The sequence below is a fragment of the Sorex araneus genome, chromosome 2 (assembly GCF_027595985.1).
Source record: "Sorex araneus isolate mSorAra2 chromosome 2, mSorAra2.pri, whole genome shotgun sequence".
NCBI classification, from domain to species: domain Eukaryota; kingdom Metazoa; phylum Chordata; class Mammalia; order Eulipotyphla; family Soricidae; genus Sorex; species Sorex araneus.
This window is the reverse complement of record NC_073303.1, coordinates 131,994,768-132,007,227: the sequence shown is the minus strand read 5'-3', so window position 1 is coordinate 132,007,227 and position 12,460 is coordinate 131,994,768.

Here is a 12,460-nt window from a genome sequence, read left to right as displayed (position 1 = left end):
GCCCCCCGGCCAAGGTCGGACCACCAAAGTTTGCTCTGAAATAATGGTTGTTTATACTGAAATGACTCCACCAGTCCTTGAGAAATCTTTAAGCAAGCAGGGGGGAAAACCCTCTTCATAAACTAGTATTTGGGATGTATAAACTGCATACTTTGCATCTTGTGTAACGCGTGAGGGAGTGGGGGGCGGGGGAATAAAACTAAGGAAACAAGTGGTATTAGGATGATAGCATCGCTGGTGGACTTTGCTGTTCATTTTTACAGGATTATGCAATGCATGACAAATAAAATTGAAATCTTGTCACTTTTTAAACTCTTTGCAAACTTTGACACCCTCTCTCCACTTCCATCAATAATCTATAGTACTGTGAGATACTAGATCCAGGCAGACAACGGTATACAGATAAAGCTTTATCCACGTTAGATACCTGAAGAAGATATATATTATCATATGGAGCATCATTGAATTTTAATGCAACTGCATAGGGACGGGTTAAGAGAGGAATGAATGAATACTGAGGTCTGGATCTAGATTTGAAATTCATAAATAGGCCAGCTGAGCTCCACTCCCCTTCCCATACTGGCGGGATCTTTAAAAAAGTATAAATCCTGGTGAGAATTATATTAAAACAACTAGATAAAATAGGAGATAGATTAAATAAAGCACTATGAAAATTCAAATTTAAAAAGTTTACATTCACTAAAAGAAATAAAGATAACACTAAAGAGCATACCGGTAACAATTTCCTTTCATGCCTTTATTTACAATAATAGTCACTGCAATTAACTGTCCCTTTCTCGTTACTAGATTTGCAGGATCTCTCTCCTCTGAATTTTCAAGTAATTGGAAATAAAAGTGTTTTACTTTGTTGTAGAAGCTAAACATGCTGACAGGTAATCTTGCTTTGTCTGGTATTTCATCAAGTGTTGAAAGTTGACCGTCATAAGAAAAGAAAATACTTGAGTTCTGAGGGAAAGAAATTGAAGTCAAAGAAAGGTAATTGTTAACTTTCTTAAACTTGGGCTGTATCATCTCTAAAATTGGGATAAAGGACTGGGGGATGTGGCTCTGTAAAGTACTTGCCTTGCAAATGGGAGACCCCAAGTTTGATTCAGGGACACTGCCCCATATGCCTAAGTGTGATCCCTGACTTCGCAGTCTCAGCACACTGTAACCACATGTATTTGAGCACTTCAGTCAAGCATCCACATGCAGGCATTGCAAAAACAACAAAAGAAAACCGTCTTAATAAAGAGGTTTTTTGTTTTGGTTTTGTTTGGGGGCTTTGTTACTTCTGACAATGCTCAGAAGTAACTCCTGACTTTACAGTCAGAAATTACTCCTGGTGGCTCAGGGGACCATATGGAATTCCAGGATCAAACCTGGGTTGGCTTCAAGGCAAGCACCCTACCCACTGTATTCTACAGTCCCAATATTTTGCATATATATATATATATATATATATATATACACGCACACACATATGCTATACATGTATATCTATATATATTGAGATAAGCTGATAAGCTTCAGGCTCCTAAAAGTCCACAGTAAACTGGCACATAATTAATTTGCATGAATTCTCTTGGTCAGCCTTCATTTGAGTTAGTTTGGGAAGGTGAGGCAGGCTCAAGTGGAGGACAGAATATCTGAAGGCTAGTATTAGAAGAGGAGGAAGAGGAAAAATAGGAAGAGGAGAAGGAGGAACAGAGGAATTCTATAGCATTAAAAAAAATCACTCTGGGAGCTGGAGCCATAGCACCAGGTCAGGCACTTTCCTTGCACATTGCCAACCCAGATTCCATCCCCAGCATCCAATGTGGTCCCCCAGCACCTCCAGAATTAGGAGTAACCCTGACCACAGGAGCACCATAGGGTGTGGGCCACCCAACCTCCCATCCAAAATTCACTCTGCCTTTTAAATTACTTTATTTTACCCCGTATGAAAACTAGAACATTGAAACCCAGGTGAAATCTAAAGTTCCAGTAAGGTTGAACTGGTTGACAAACAGGATGGACACTCTGTGCTGGAGCCCTGAGCAATGGGAGTACAGAAATAGCAGGTAACACTTGAAGGACCTAAAATTTTCTTAGAAAGATTTGATGAGTTCTCTTACCTGCCCCATGATCTCCCAAATCTTTGAAAGTGACCACCCGCGTGCTTTGTTAACTTATGTTTTCCCTTCAATCTTACTTTTTGAGACTTTGTTTTTAGCATCTTCTCATATGCCATGGCTGGAGCGATAGCACAGCGGGCAGGGCGTTTGCCTTGCATGAGGTTGACCCGGGTTCGATTCCTCCATCCCTCTCGGAGAGCCTGGCAAGCTACCGAGAGTAGCAGAGCCTGGCAGGCTACCCATGCGTGGCATATTCGATAGGCCAAAAACAGTAACAACAAGTCTCACAATGAAGACTTTACTGGTGCCCGCTTGAGCAAATCAGTGAACAATGGGACAACAGTGTCACAGTGCTCATATGCCATGTTTCATTCATGTTATATATCAACGTGCTGTGATTTTAGGTTTGTCTGTGAAATAATGGTTTTGAGAGGTTCAGTGATTGCCTCAGAGTGTCCACTGTTGTGTCATCCAGGCTTCATCTTTTCCGTTGTTAGAAGGAGGAAATCTTGAAAGTTAGAAATTACGAATTTCTCAGTGGGCTTAATTCTAGCCCAATATTTGTCTTTAACTGATCCAAGATTTAGCTAAACTCTATAATATACATTGGATCTTTTGTCATGTCTCACATTAGGAGTGAACTTTATTGACACTCTTTATTGATAAGATAAATAGCATTATTTCTTAATTGAATTGTGGTTAATTGGAGGGCTTCTAAATAGGTTTATTGGGCCTAAAATTATCAATCTAAATTCCTTAGTGGTAAAATATTAATATAAGAAAGAGGGAAAGAAATGATTCAAAAGTATTATGGCTATCTTTGGGAATTGTTGAAACCTAGACCCGTGTCTTTTTTTTTTTGAGAAGATGCTCCTGGCTCTGCCCTCAGAATCACTCCTGATGGCCTTGGGGGCACAATATGGGATGCCAGAGATCAAACCCAGGTTGCACATAAGGCAAGTACCTTACCTGCTACTCTATTGCTCAAGCCCCTTAAAACCATGTCTTAATAAAGATAACGGTCTTATTTTTATATTTTTTATTTATTTATTTTTTATATTTTTAACCCGCATGGCAGAGCCTGGCAAGCTCCCCGTCGTGTATTTGATATGCCAAAAACAGTAACAGCAAGTCTCACAATGGAGATGTTACTGATGCCCACTTGAGCAAATCGATGAGCATCAGGATGACAGTGATGACAGTGATGATGATGATTTATATATATATATATGCATATATATATATATATATATATATATTTTGCTTTTTGGGTCACACCCGGCAACGCACAGAGGTCACTCCTGGCTCTGCACTCAGGAATTATCCCTGGTGGTGCTCAGGGGACCATATGGGATGCTGGGAATCGAACTTGGGTTGGCCACGTGCAAGGCAAACGTCCTACCCGCTGTGCTATCACTGAAGCCCCAATGATTTATATTTTAAAATATTTTTTATTTAAAAAATTTTTTTTAATTTTGTCCTGAGCACCATCAGGAGTGATCCCTGAGCACAGAGCCAGGAGTAAGCCCTGAGAACCACTGGGTGGCTCCCAAGCAAAATAATAATTATTATAATAATAATAAATAAATGAATATTTTAATTGAGTGACTGTGAGTTAAAAAGTTATAGATACTCACAATTGATTTTCAGAAGTACCATGTTTCAACATCAACCCCTTTGTCACTTTCCCTTACCTTTCGCCTTGCTTTTAGTGCAGTAATATTAAAAACTGATTCTAAGGTTTTAGCAACCCCTGGGGACTTGTGAGGAAATTCAAAACTATATATTTAAGAAAGAAAATGGAATGGGCCAGTTAGGGTATGAACAACAGAAAATACGATAAGAGATTTCAGTTCAGCTCCTCTGTTATGGTAGTTGCCTGTATCTTGAGATCTTCAGAGGGAAAAACCACTGGATTCAAATCTGTTTTCTTTTGCTCTTTGCTGTCGCCATCTCAAGAACTGTGCGTGACAACCAGTGTTGGCGAGGATGTGGGGAGAAAGGGACCCTTCTACACTGCTGGTGGGAATGCTGACTGGTTCAGCCCTTTTGGAAAACAATATGGACGCTTCTCAAAAAATTAGGAATTGAGCTCCCATTTGACACAGCAATATCACTTCTGGGAATATATCCCAGTGAAGCAAAAAAGTATAGTCAAAATGACATCTGCACTTATATGTTCATCGCAGCACTGTTTACTATAGCCAGAATCTGGAAAAAACCCGAGTGCCTGAGAAGAGATGATTGGTTAAATAAACTTTGGTACATCTATACAATGGAATACTATGCAGCTGTTGTTAGAAAAGATGAAGTCATGAACTTTGCTTATAAGTGGATCAACATGGAAAGTATCATGCTAAGTGAAATGAGTCAGAAAGAGACAGACATAGAAAGATTGCACTCATCTGTGGTATATAAAATAACAAAGTAGTAGACCAACACCCAAGAATAGTAGAAATAAGTACCAGGAGGTCGGCTCCATGGCTTGGAAGCTGGCCTCACATGCTGGGAGAAAAGGCAGCTCAGACAGAGAAGGGAACACCAAGGAAAATGTGGTTGGAGATCCCGCTCGGGAAGGGAGATGCATGCTGAAAGTAGACTAGAGACTGAACAGGATGGCCACTCAATACCCCTGTTGCAAACCACAACACCGAAAAGGAGAGATAGAACAAAAGGGAATACCCTGCCACAGAGACAGGGTGGGGTAGGGGTGGATGGGATTAGGGGGTGGGAGGGATACTGGGTTCATTGGTGGTAGAGAATAGGCACTGGTGGAGGGATGGGTTCTTGAACATTGTATGAGGGAAACACAAGCACTAAAATATGTAAATCTGTAACTATACTCTCATGGTGCTTCACTAATTAAAAAATAAATAATTTTTTTAAAAAAGAACTGTGCTTGATTTCAAAAATGGCTGAATGGATGATGAGCTTTTCATAAAATAACAAATATTCATAAAACTGTGGTAAACTTTTAATTAATTAATTATTTTTTTTGCTTTTTGGGTCACACCTGGTGGCACACAAGGGTTACTCCTGGCTCTGCACTCAGGAATCACCCCTGGCGGTGCTCAGGGGACCATATGGGATGCTGGGAATCAACTCAGTTCGGCCATGTGCAAGGCAAACGCCCTACCCACTGTGCTATTGCTCCAGTCCCAAACTTTTAATTTTTATTAAAATTTTTAATTGAATCGCTGTGAGATGCACAGTTATAAAGTTGTTCATGATTGAATTTCAGTCATACAACGTCCCAACAACCATCCCTTCACCAGTGCACATTTACTGTCACATGCCACCAATGTCCCCAGTCCCCAGTTTCCCTCCCAATCCTCTTCACCTCCACCTGCCTCTATGGCAGACACTTTACTTCTCTCTCTCTCTCTCTCTCTCTCTCTCTCTCTCTCTCTCTCTCTCTCTCTCTCTCTCTCTTACTCCCTCTCTCACCCCCCATTCAGTGGGAAAGAGCCAGATCTGGGTTAGCGTCCCTTGCCTGAAAAGTTTATGAACTGGACAGTTGATGATGAAGATTTGAAACTGGTACCCCAGAATTAAGATCTTGATTTAAAATTAAAATATCAGCAAGCTATTCTGGGCCCGAACCAAGTTCTTTTGGTTGAAAATGTTGAGAATGTCTCCCTTGTCCTTGATATAATATGCAGCTATTTGGTATCTATACCAATGACACAAAAATACTAATTAAAAAAACATAGGCACACTTAGGTTTATTGCAGTACTAGTTACAATAGCCAAAATCTGGGAACTACCCAAGTGCCTAATCATAGATATGTAGATAAAAGTGACATGGTATCTGTACACAATAGAGTACTATTCAGTTCTAGAAAAAGATGAGATTTTGAGCACTGCTACAACATGAGTGACACCAAAGAATGTAATGTGAAGTAAGTTAGAAAAGAAAGACAAATACCAGGTTGTTGGAGATTAACCCTAAGCATTTTAGGTTTCATCGGTGAATTGCCCCTCTTCCTTCTCCCAGCAAAGCTTACAGTGCTCTTGCTACAATCCCTAATCACCTGAGTTTATCTTTAAACTTTCCTTTGTGTTTTACATCTCTTTGTTCCCCAAGTCAACCTTGGTTACTTATAAGCAAAAACTTTATGGTAATTCTGAATTAATTCTGAAGTAATTTGTAGTGAATTACTTATTTTTCTGTTTTCCCTATAGCCTTTTCATATTTTACTATAGAGCAGTGTTGTTCATTGCTTAAACACAAAGACCATTAATACTGTGCTCCTAATATTTGGGAGTTGATTGACTCTGAAATATATCTACTCCTGGGCACTGTCATAATTACTTGACCCAGGCTTCAGTTGCTGTAGTTCCTAACATCCCAAAAGGGAGGTCTTGCTGTGTGACTGGGATGCATACCGGGCAAGTGGCAAAGCTACCCCAGCATCAAGATGGAAAAGCCTAGAAAGCATAATCTTGATGCAAGCTGTTATGACTTAAGAGACATGGGGAAGGACAAGCTGAATTAGTCTGAGAACTTAGTCTGGGATTTACGGTAAAAGCCTTGCTCTCAGAGCTCAGAGAACTAAGTTTTGGGATCTTTATCTTTTACTGTGTTTATCCAAACGATTGCAAGTATTGGTAAAAAGTAGAATTGTTTGACTTAATTGTTTGATAAGGAAAGAGAAAAGCAATACAGAGGTCCCTGGGAGACAGAGCGCCTCCTTGAGTTTATCTCCCCCAGAGAATTGCCTCTGCTGGAATGTTATGTCTCTAAATTACACAGACATGCAGTCCTATCTATACCTCTGACCCCTTGAGATGTCCTATAAGTATGCTAGCAGCTCTGCATTAAATGGGCCATTTTCTACCATCAGTCTGTGGTCCCCTGTCTCTGTCTCTCTGCTTGGGAGGCCTGGGGAGAATGGGAAGCGGCTCTTGGTCACCGAATGCACACGTCGTGCAGCACCCACATGCTTTGTGAACTCACACCAGGTGATCTCACTCATGTGGTATATCAAACAAGCAAGAAAGGGAATAGACTGTGTCTAGTGAAAACAAACCTAGTGACAAACCTGAGGTAACTAAGTGTGGATAAGAAGGATCTCATGGTGATGGTTGTTGGAACATTGACTGAAATTCAATCACCAACAACTTTGAAGCTGTGTATCTCACAGTGATCCAATTAAAAATTTAATAATAAGGGATTCTATGAATAGTGGCGGAGGGTTATTGGGATTTATTTGGGGGGTGTGGGATAATGAAATAATCCTCTAAAATTTATATTTATATATCTGTAAACCAATGTTATGTCAATAAAAATACAATAAAATTAAATTAAAATGCATATATTATAGCACAGCGGTAGGGTGTTCACCTTTCACGTGGCCGACCCATGTTCGATTCCTCCGCCCCTCTTGGAGAGCCTGGCAAGCTACTGAGAGTATCTCGCCTGCACGGCAGAGCCTGGCAAGCTACCCGTGGCATATTGGATATGCCAAAACCAGTAACAATAAGTCTCACAATATTATATGTATAAAGATAACGTGTGCCTGCTTTAATAGGGCCCTTGCAGGTATCACTGTTAACCCAAGGCCCGTGGCTGTGTTCCCCTCCCCCTCCGCTGGATGAACTCCTTTCCTGATTGCTGTCCGGCCCTGCTTGAAATGCTCAATTGTCTGCAGGCATTGTCAGTTTGAACTTTTGCTTTTGCCTAACACTACTGAATACTAGTGAGTGATAAGCTGTTTCCTACCTTAAACTGTTTCACTAATTTTTCTGTTGCGTATTCATTATTTTGTAGCTATAAGGCTATAAGATGTCTAGTTCTTCACGGTCTAGTTCTCCCTCTCGGAGAACCTGGCAAGCTACTGAGAATATCCTGCCCCCATGGGAGAACCTGGCAAGCTCCCCGTGGCATATTCATATGCTAAAACCAGTAACAATGATGGTCTCATTCCCCTGACCCTGAAAGAGCCTCCAATGCAGCACTGTTGGGAAGGACCAGTAAAGAGAGGCTGCTAAGATCTCAGGGCTAGGACGAATGGAGATGTTACTAAGACCGCTCAAGAAAATTGACGATCAATGGGATGATGATGAAAGATAATGTGTAATCTTGGGCCAGAGAGAGTTAAATGGGCTAGAGCATATGTTTTGAATTCATAAGATCTGGGTCTATACTACCAGGAGTGCCCCCTGGACACTACTGCATATGACTGAAATTTTTTCAAGTGAACAACTTTTATATTTGTATTCAATAAAATATAGCTACAAAAAAGATAATGTGTAGTATAAACCCTAAAAAAGAAACCTTAGATTTGTAAATGCCATGGAGTGTGTCTTAAGGGACCAGCCCACATGGAATTCATTAATCGTTGTGGCACCCATCAGAGTGTAACCAACTCTTTCTAAAATTGTGTTTCCCTGTTTCTTTTTCTATGTGCTTCTTCTAACAGTGAAAACCAGATGGTTGCTGTGAGGACAGTTGTCCACTATCGTCAAACCTGCCAGTTTTTTGCCCATAAAGCTCTTTCTCAATCTACGAATCTCAATTGTTAGATCTGATAAGTGGTGCAGAACAAGGCCTTATAGGTTACAGTTCCTTCTAAACACACTGTTCTCACCAGTTCAGTCACAAGTGCAAGGGGGGAAAATCCTGTAATACCGAGTCAAAACACACCTCTAATCTTACTGACCAGAGGACAATACAAGAAGAACTTGGGGGAGAGCTTTATCAACCCAAACCTACAAGTTGCTGCAAAGCTGGAAGTTGGAGTTGGAAGATTTTAGATTTTAGACTAAAGTATTTATTATTTTGTCCCTTACATTTTAAAATGGCCTATGTTTTGTATATTTTGCCACAAATGAATAAAACATATTCACCTGCAAACTCAGTCATCCCAAATCATTTGTTCGTTCTTGGGTGTTCTCTGTGAAGGCTGGTAAATGGGTTTTCTGAGGCAGCAGTTTTCAAATATCTTTGTTTGTTTTGGAAAGCAAGTTTATTCCTGTCTCTATGCTCAGGGATCACCCCTGGAGGTACTCAGGGGACCATATGTGGCGCTAAGGATTGAACAGGGGTTAACTACATGCAAGGCAAGCACCTTACCCCTGTGATAAGGTCCCTCAAAACCTTTTTTACTGGACTACAGAGTAAACATTAATTTTAGGCTTCAAAACTCAGCCTACACATTTGTGTGCGTTTATACAATATGTATCTGTGTTTGTTGTTCACATGAAACTGAGTGTTTTATGAAGTAATGTCTTTACTGGAATTTTGTATTTAATTTTTCAAACTCCTTTTATCTACTGAAGTTCATTTCTCAATGACAAACCACAGTTCTAGACTGGCTATATATTTTGGAGCGCATGTCTTTCAGAGACAGGCCAAATAATTAGCTCCAAGTTAAATATCAACTCCCAAGGTTTTACCCTGTTACTTTGCCCACTGTTTCAACTTTCTCCTATCCTATACTTCAGCAAATATTGATTGAGGTTTTATGAGTTGGGAGGCAGAATTAGAAATGTAGATAATGTGTTTAGTGCTTTCAAATACAGGCATGCACTTTGATCACTGGTGCAGCATACTGCCACATATACTTGCGCCCTTCAGCACCCACAAAAGCAGCCTATAACCTGCCTTCCTGTTGGGCCACAATTCTTACTTGTTAAGCTCTATCATTTTCTTTAGTTGGCGTCCTATGCCTAGGACAAAATCAGTCACCTTAGAACCAGAATCAAAAAGTTAAATGTTACATTCTTCACCCTGAAATGTGTTGCATTCTAGGAAATGGAGGAGCACCATCAGCTCACATTTGAGGTTGGTATTACGATTTTCCAGTTATTTTTTCCCCTTAAAAAAATGTACTTGGAAAACTTTAGTTTCCTGTCCTCATAGTGCTACTAAATTATTTTAGGTTTCCCCTGTGCGGAAAGGAAACTCACACATCTAGGTTCCTGCTTTACTGTATCACTGTATCACTATCAGCCCGTTGTTCATTGATTTGCTCGAGCTGGCGCCAGTAACGTCTCCATTCATCCTAGACCTGAGATTTTAGCAGCCTCTCTTTACTCATCCTTCCCAACTGTGCCACATTGGAGGCTCTTTCAGAGTCAGGGGAATGAGACCCATCATTGTTACAGTTTTTGGCATATCGAGTACGCCACGGGGAGCTTGCCAGGCTCTGCCGTGCAGGCAGGATACTCTCAGTAGCTTGCCGGTTTCTCTGAGAGGAAGAACTAAACAATAAGAGGTCTTCCAGGAGCTTTGTTTTATGGTTGACAGAGCTGTAGAAACTTCCTCTGTCCCTACAAGATGGTTGATTTCTTTAAATTCCCAGACTGCATCCTTATCTGTATATAGGAGAGTTCTTTATTGAAAAGAATCAAATTAACTATTTTCAAATGTCATGGATTGGTGAGTTTTATTTTCATCTTCCGCCTTTTGATATCTGTAACTTGTAGCTCTCTTGCTTACTTATGAGTTTCCCTTCCTCTCTTGTGTCTATCTGGTATCTTAAACAACATTCCTGGTAAAATGTGTGCCATGTAGAAAATCACTACTTAAATTGTGGAACCTTAAATAGACAAGCTAAATTGAAAAAGAGAGCTATGAAAGAACATTGTGAAGTGACATGGAGTGGCAGTTAATGTAAATGGGAAAAATGAACAAATGGAGAAAAAAAAATCACTGGTGAACAGATGATTAATTCTAACTCCCACGTCAGCAAATCCAGCATTCAGTAAAATTACCTGTCATCAGAAATTTTGGGGTTCCTTCAGCTTAATATACGTACATAGACAATTTCCCCTTGATCTGGAAAATGATCTTGACAAAAGCTTTTTTTTTTTTTTTTGGTTTTTGGGTCACACCCGGCGATGCACAGGGGTTACTCTTGGCTCTTCACTCAGGAATTACCCCTGGCGATGCTCAGGGGACCATATGGGATGCTGGGATTAGAACCCGGGTCAGCCGCGTGCAAGGCAAACGCCCTACCCGCTGTGCTATCGCTCCAGCCCGACAAAAGCTTATTTTTCAAACATGGACATGTGGTCAGAGACAACTCTTGGGTGGGTCCATCTGGCAGGGCAGCTCAACTTCCTCTGCTATGTCACATATAGTTCCCTTACTGTGGAAGCTGTATCCCAGGGCCAAGGAGCCCAGGGCTCTGAATCTACCATGCTTTATGTACCATTGCTCTCCAGGTGGAGTGCTTGCATTTACATTTCCTTATTTTAACCTCCTAACAATTCTGTGAAATTAGCAACAAACCTATTTTATAGATGAGTAAGTGGAAGTGCAAATAAAAAAAAAATGGCTCCAAGATTTCAACTGGCACAGCCTAACTTTAACTCTGTGAAATAAACTATCTTTAGTTCACCGTGAACTCCATCTCAGGTATTGAAATGAAATCTTATCCTGTCAAGTTTCAACCTGTACTTCTTAGCATACCAACATCTTAGAAAAGTTTGAGATCAGTTTATACTTAATGCCAGGCATGTGCAATCAAGATCCCAACTATAAACACAAGGTCACTAGGAGCAGAGTGAGGAGAAACAATCTCTCAAAAAAGCTTTTTAGGACTGACTGCAATTGGTTTGGAATTCGTTTAACTCATGAGATGAAGATTCTCAGCCCCTAGCCAGGTAATGCAGTCAGCCTCAAGGTTACTGCTATGAGACTGTGTTCAAACAAGGAAGGGAGGTCTCTAAAGAGATTCACTCTTCTCTTAACAGAATCCAATCCAGGAGCCAACAGCTGACTTGGTAGGAGTCCCAGTTCTGGCCTTGATCTTAGCAAGGGACAGACAGGGTGCCTTGCAAGTGCTGAGATAGGTCCAGCTCCAATGGCTTTTGAGATGCTTGTAGAGCTGACTTTAGCCCAGGGTTGCTTCAACTTCAGTGTCATTGTGAGACTCCTGGGGTTTGCCTGTCAGAATGCAGGTTGTGACACAGAAGGTCCTATGAGGATCTATGACTCTGCATTTCTAGTAAAATCCCTAGTGAGGCCCAGGCTACAAATCTTCAGAGCACATCTGTACAGACGAACTAGAGGAATTAGAGGTTTTTATTAGCTGTTTCTCCAGCTCTCCTCTTGGGGAAGGCACACTGCGTGTCCAGCTGGCATGGGACAGGTTTTGGCAGTTAGCTCTATGCAGTGGTTTATTATGCTACAGAGCTTTTCAGCAGACAGAAAAATTTCTAGGGCTCCCTCAGTTTAAGTAAACCACCTTTAAGAGCATTTGGCTCCTTCGCTGAGACTTCACAAATGGTCAAATAACTCACTCATCTTAATTCTTTTGGTCTGGTTTTAGTGTTGTTTTGTTTGGGGGCCATTCCCAGTAGTGCTCAGAGGGGGAGATGGAATTCACCCT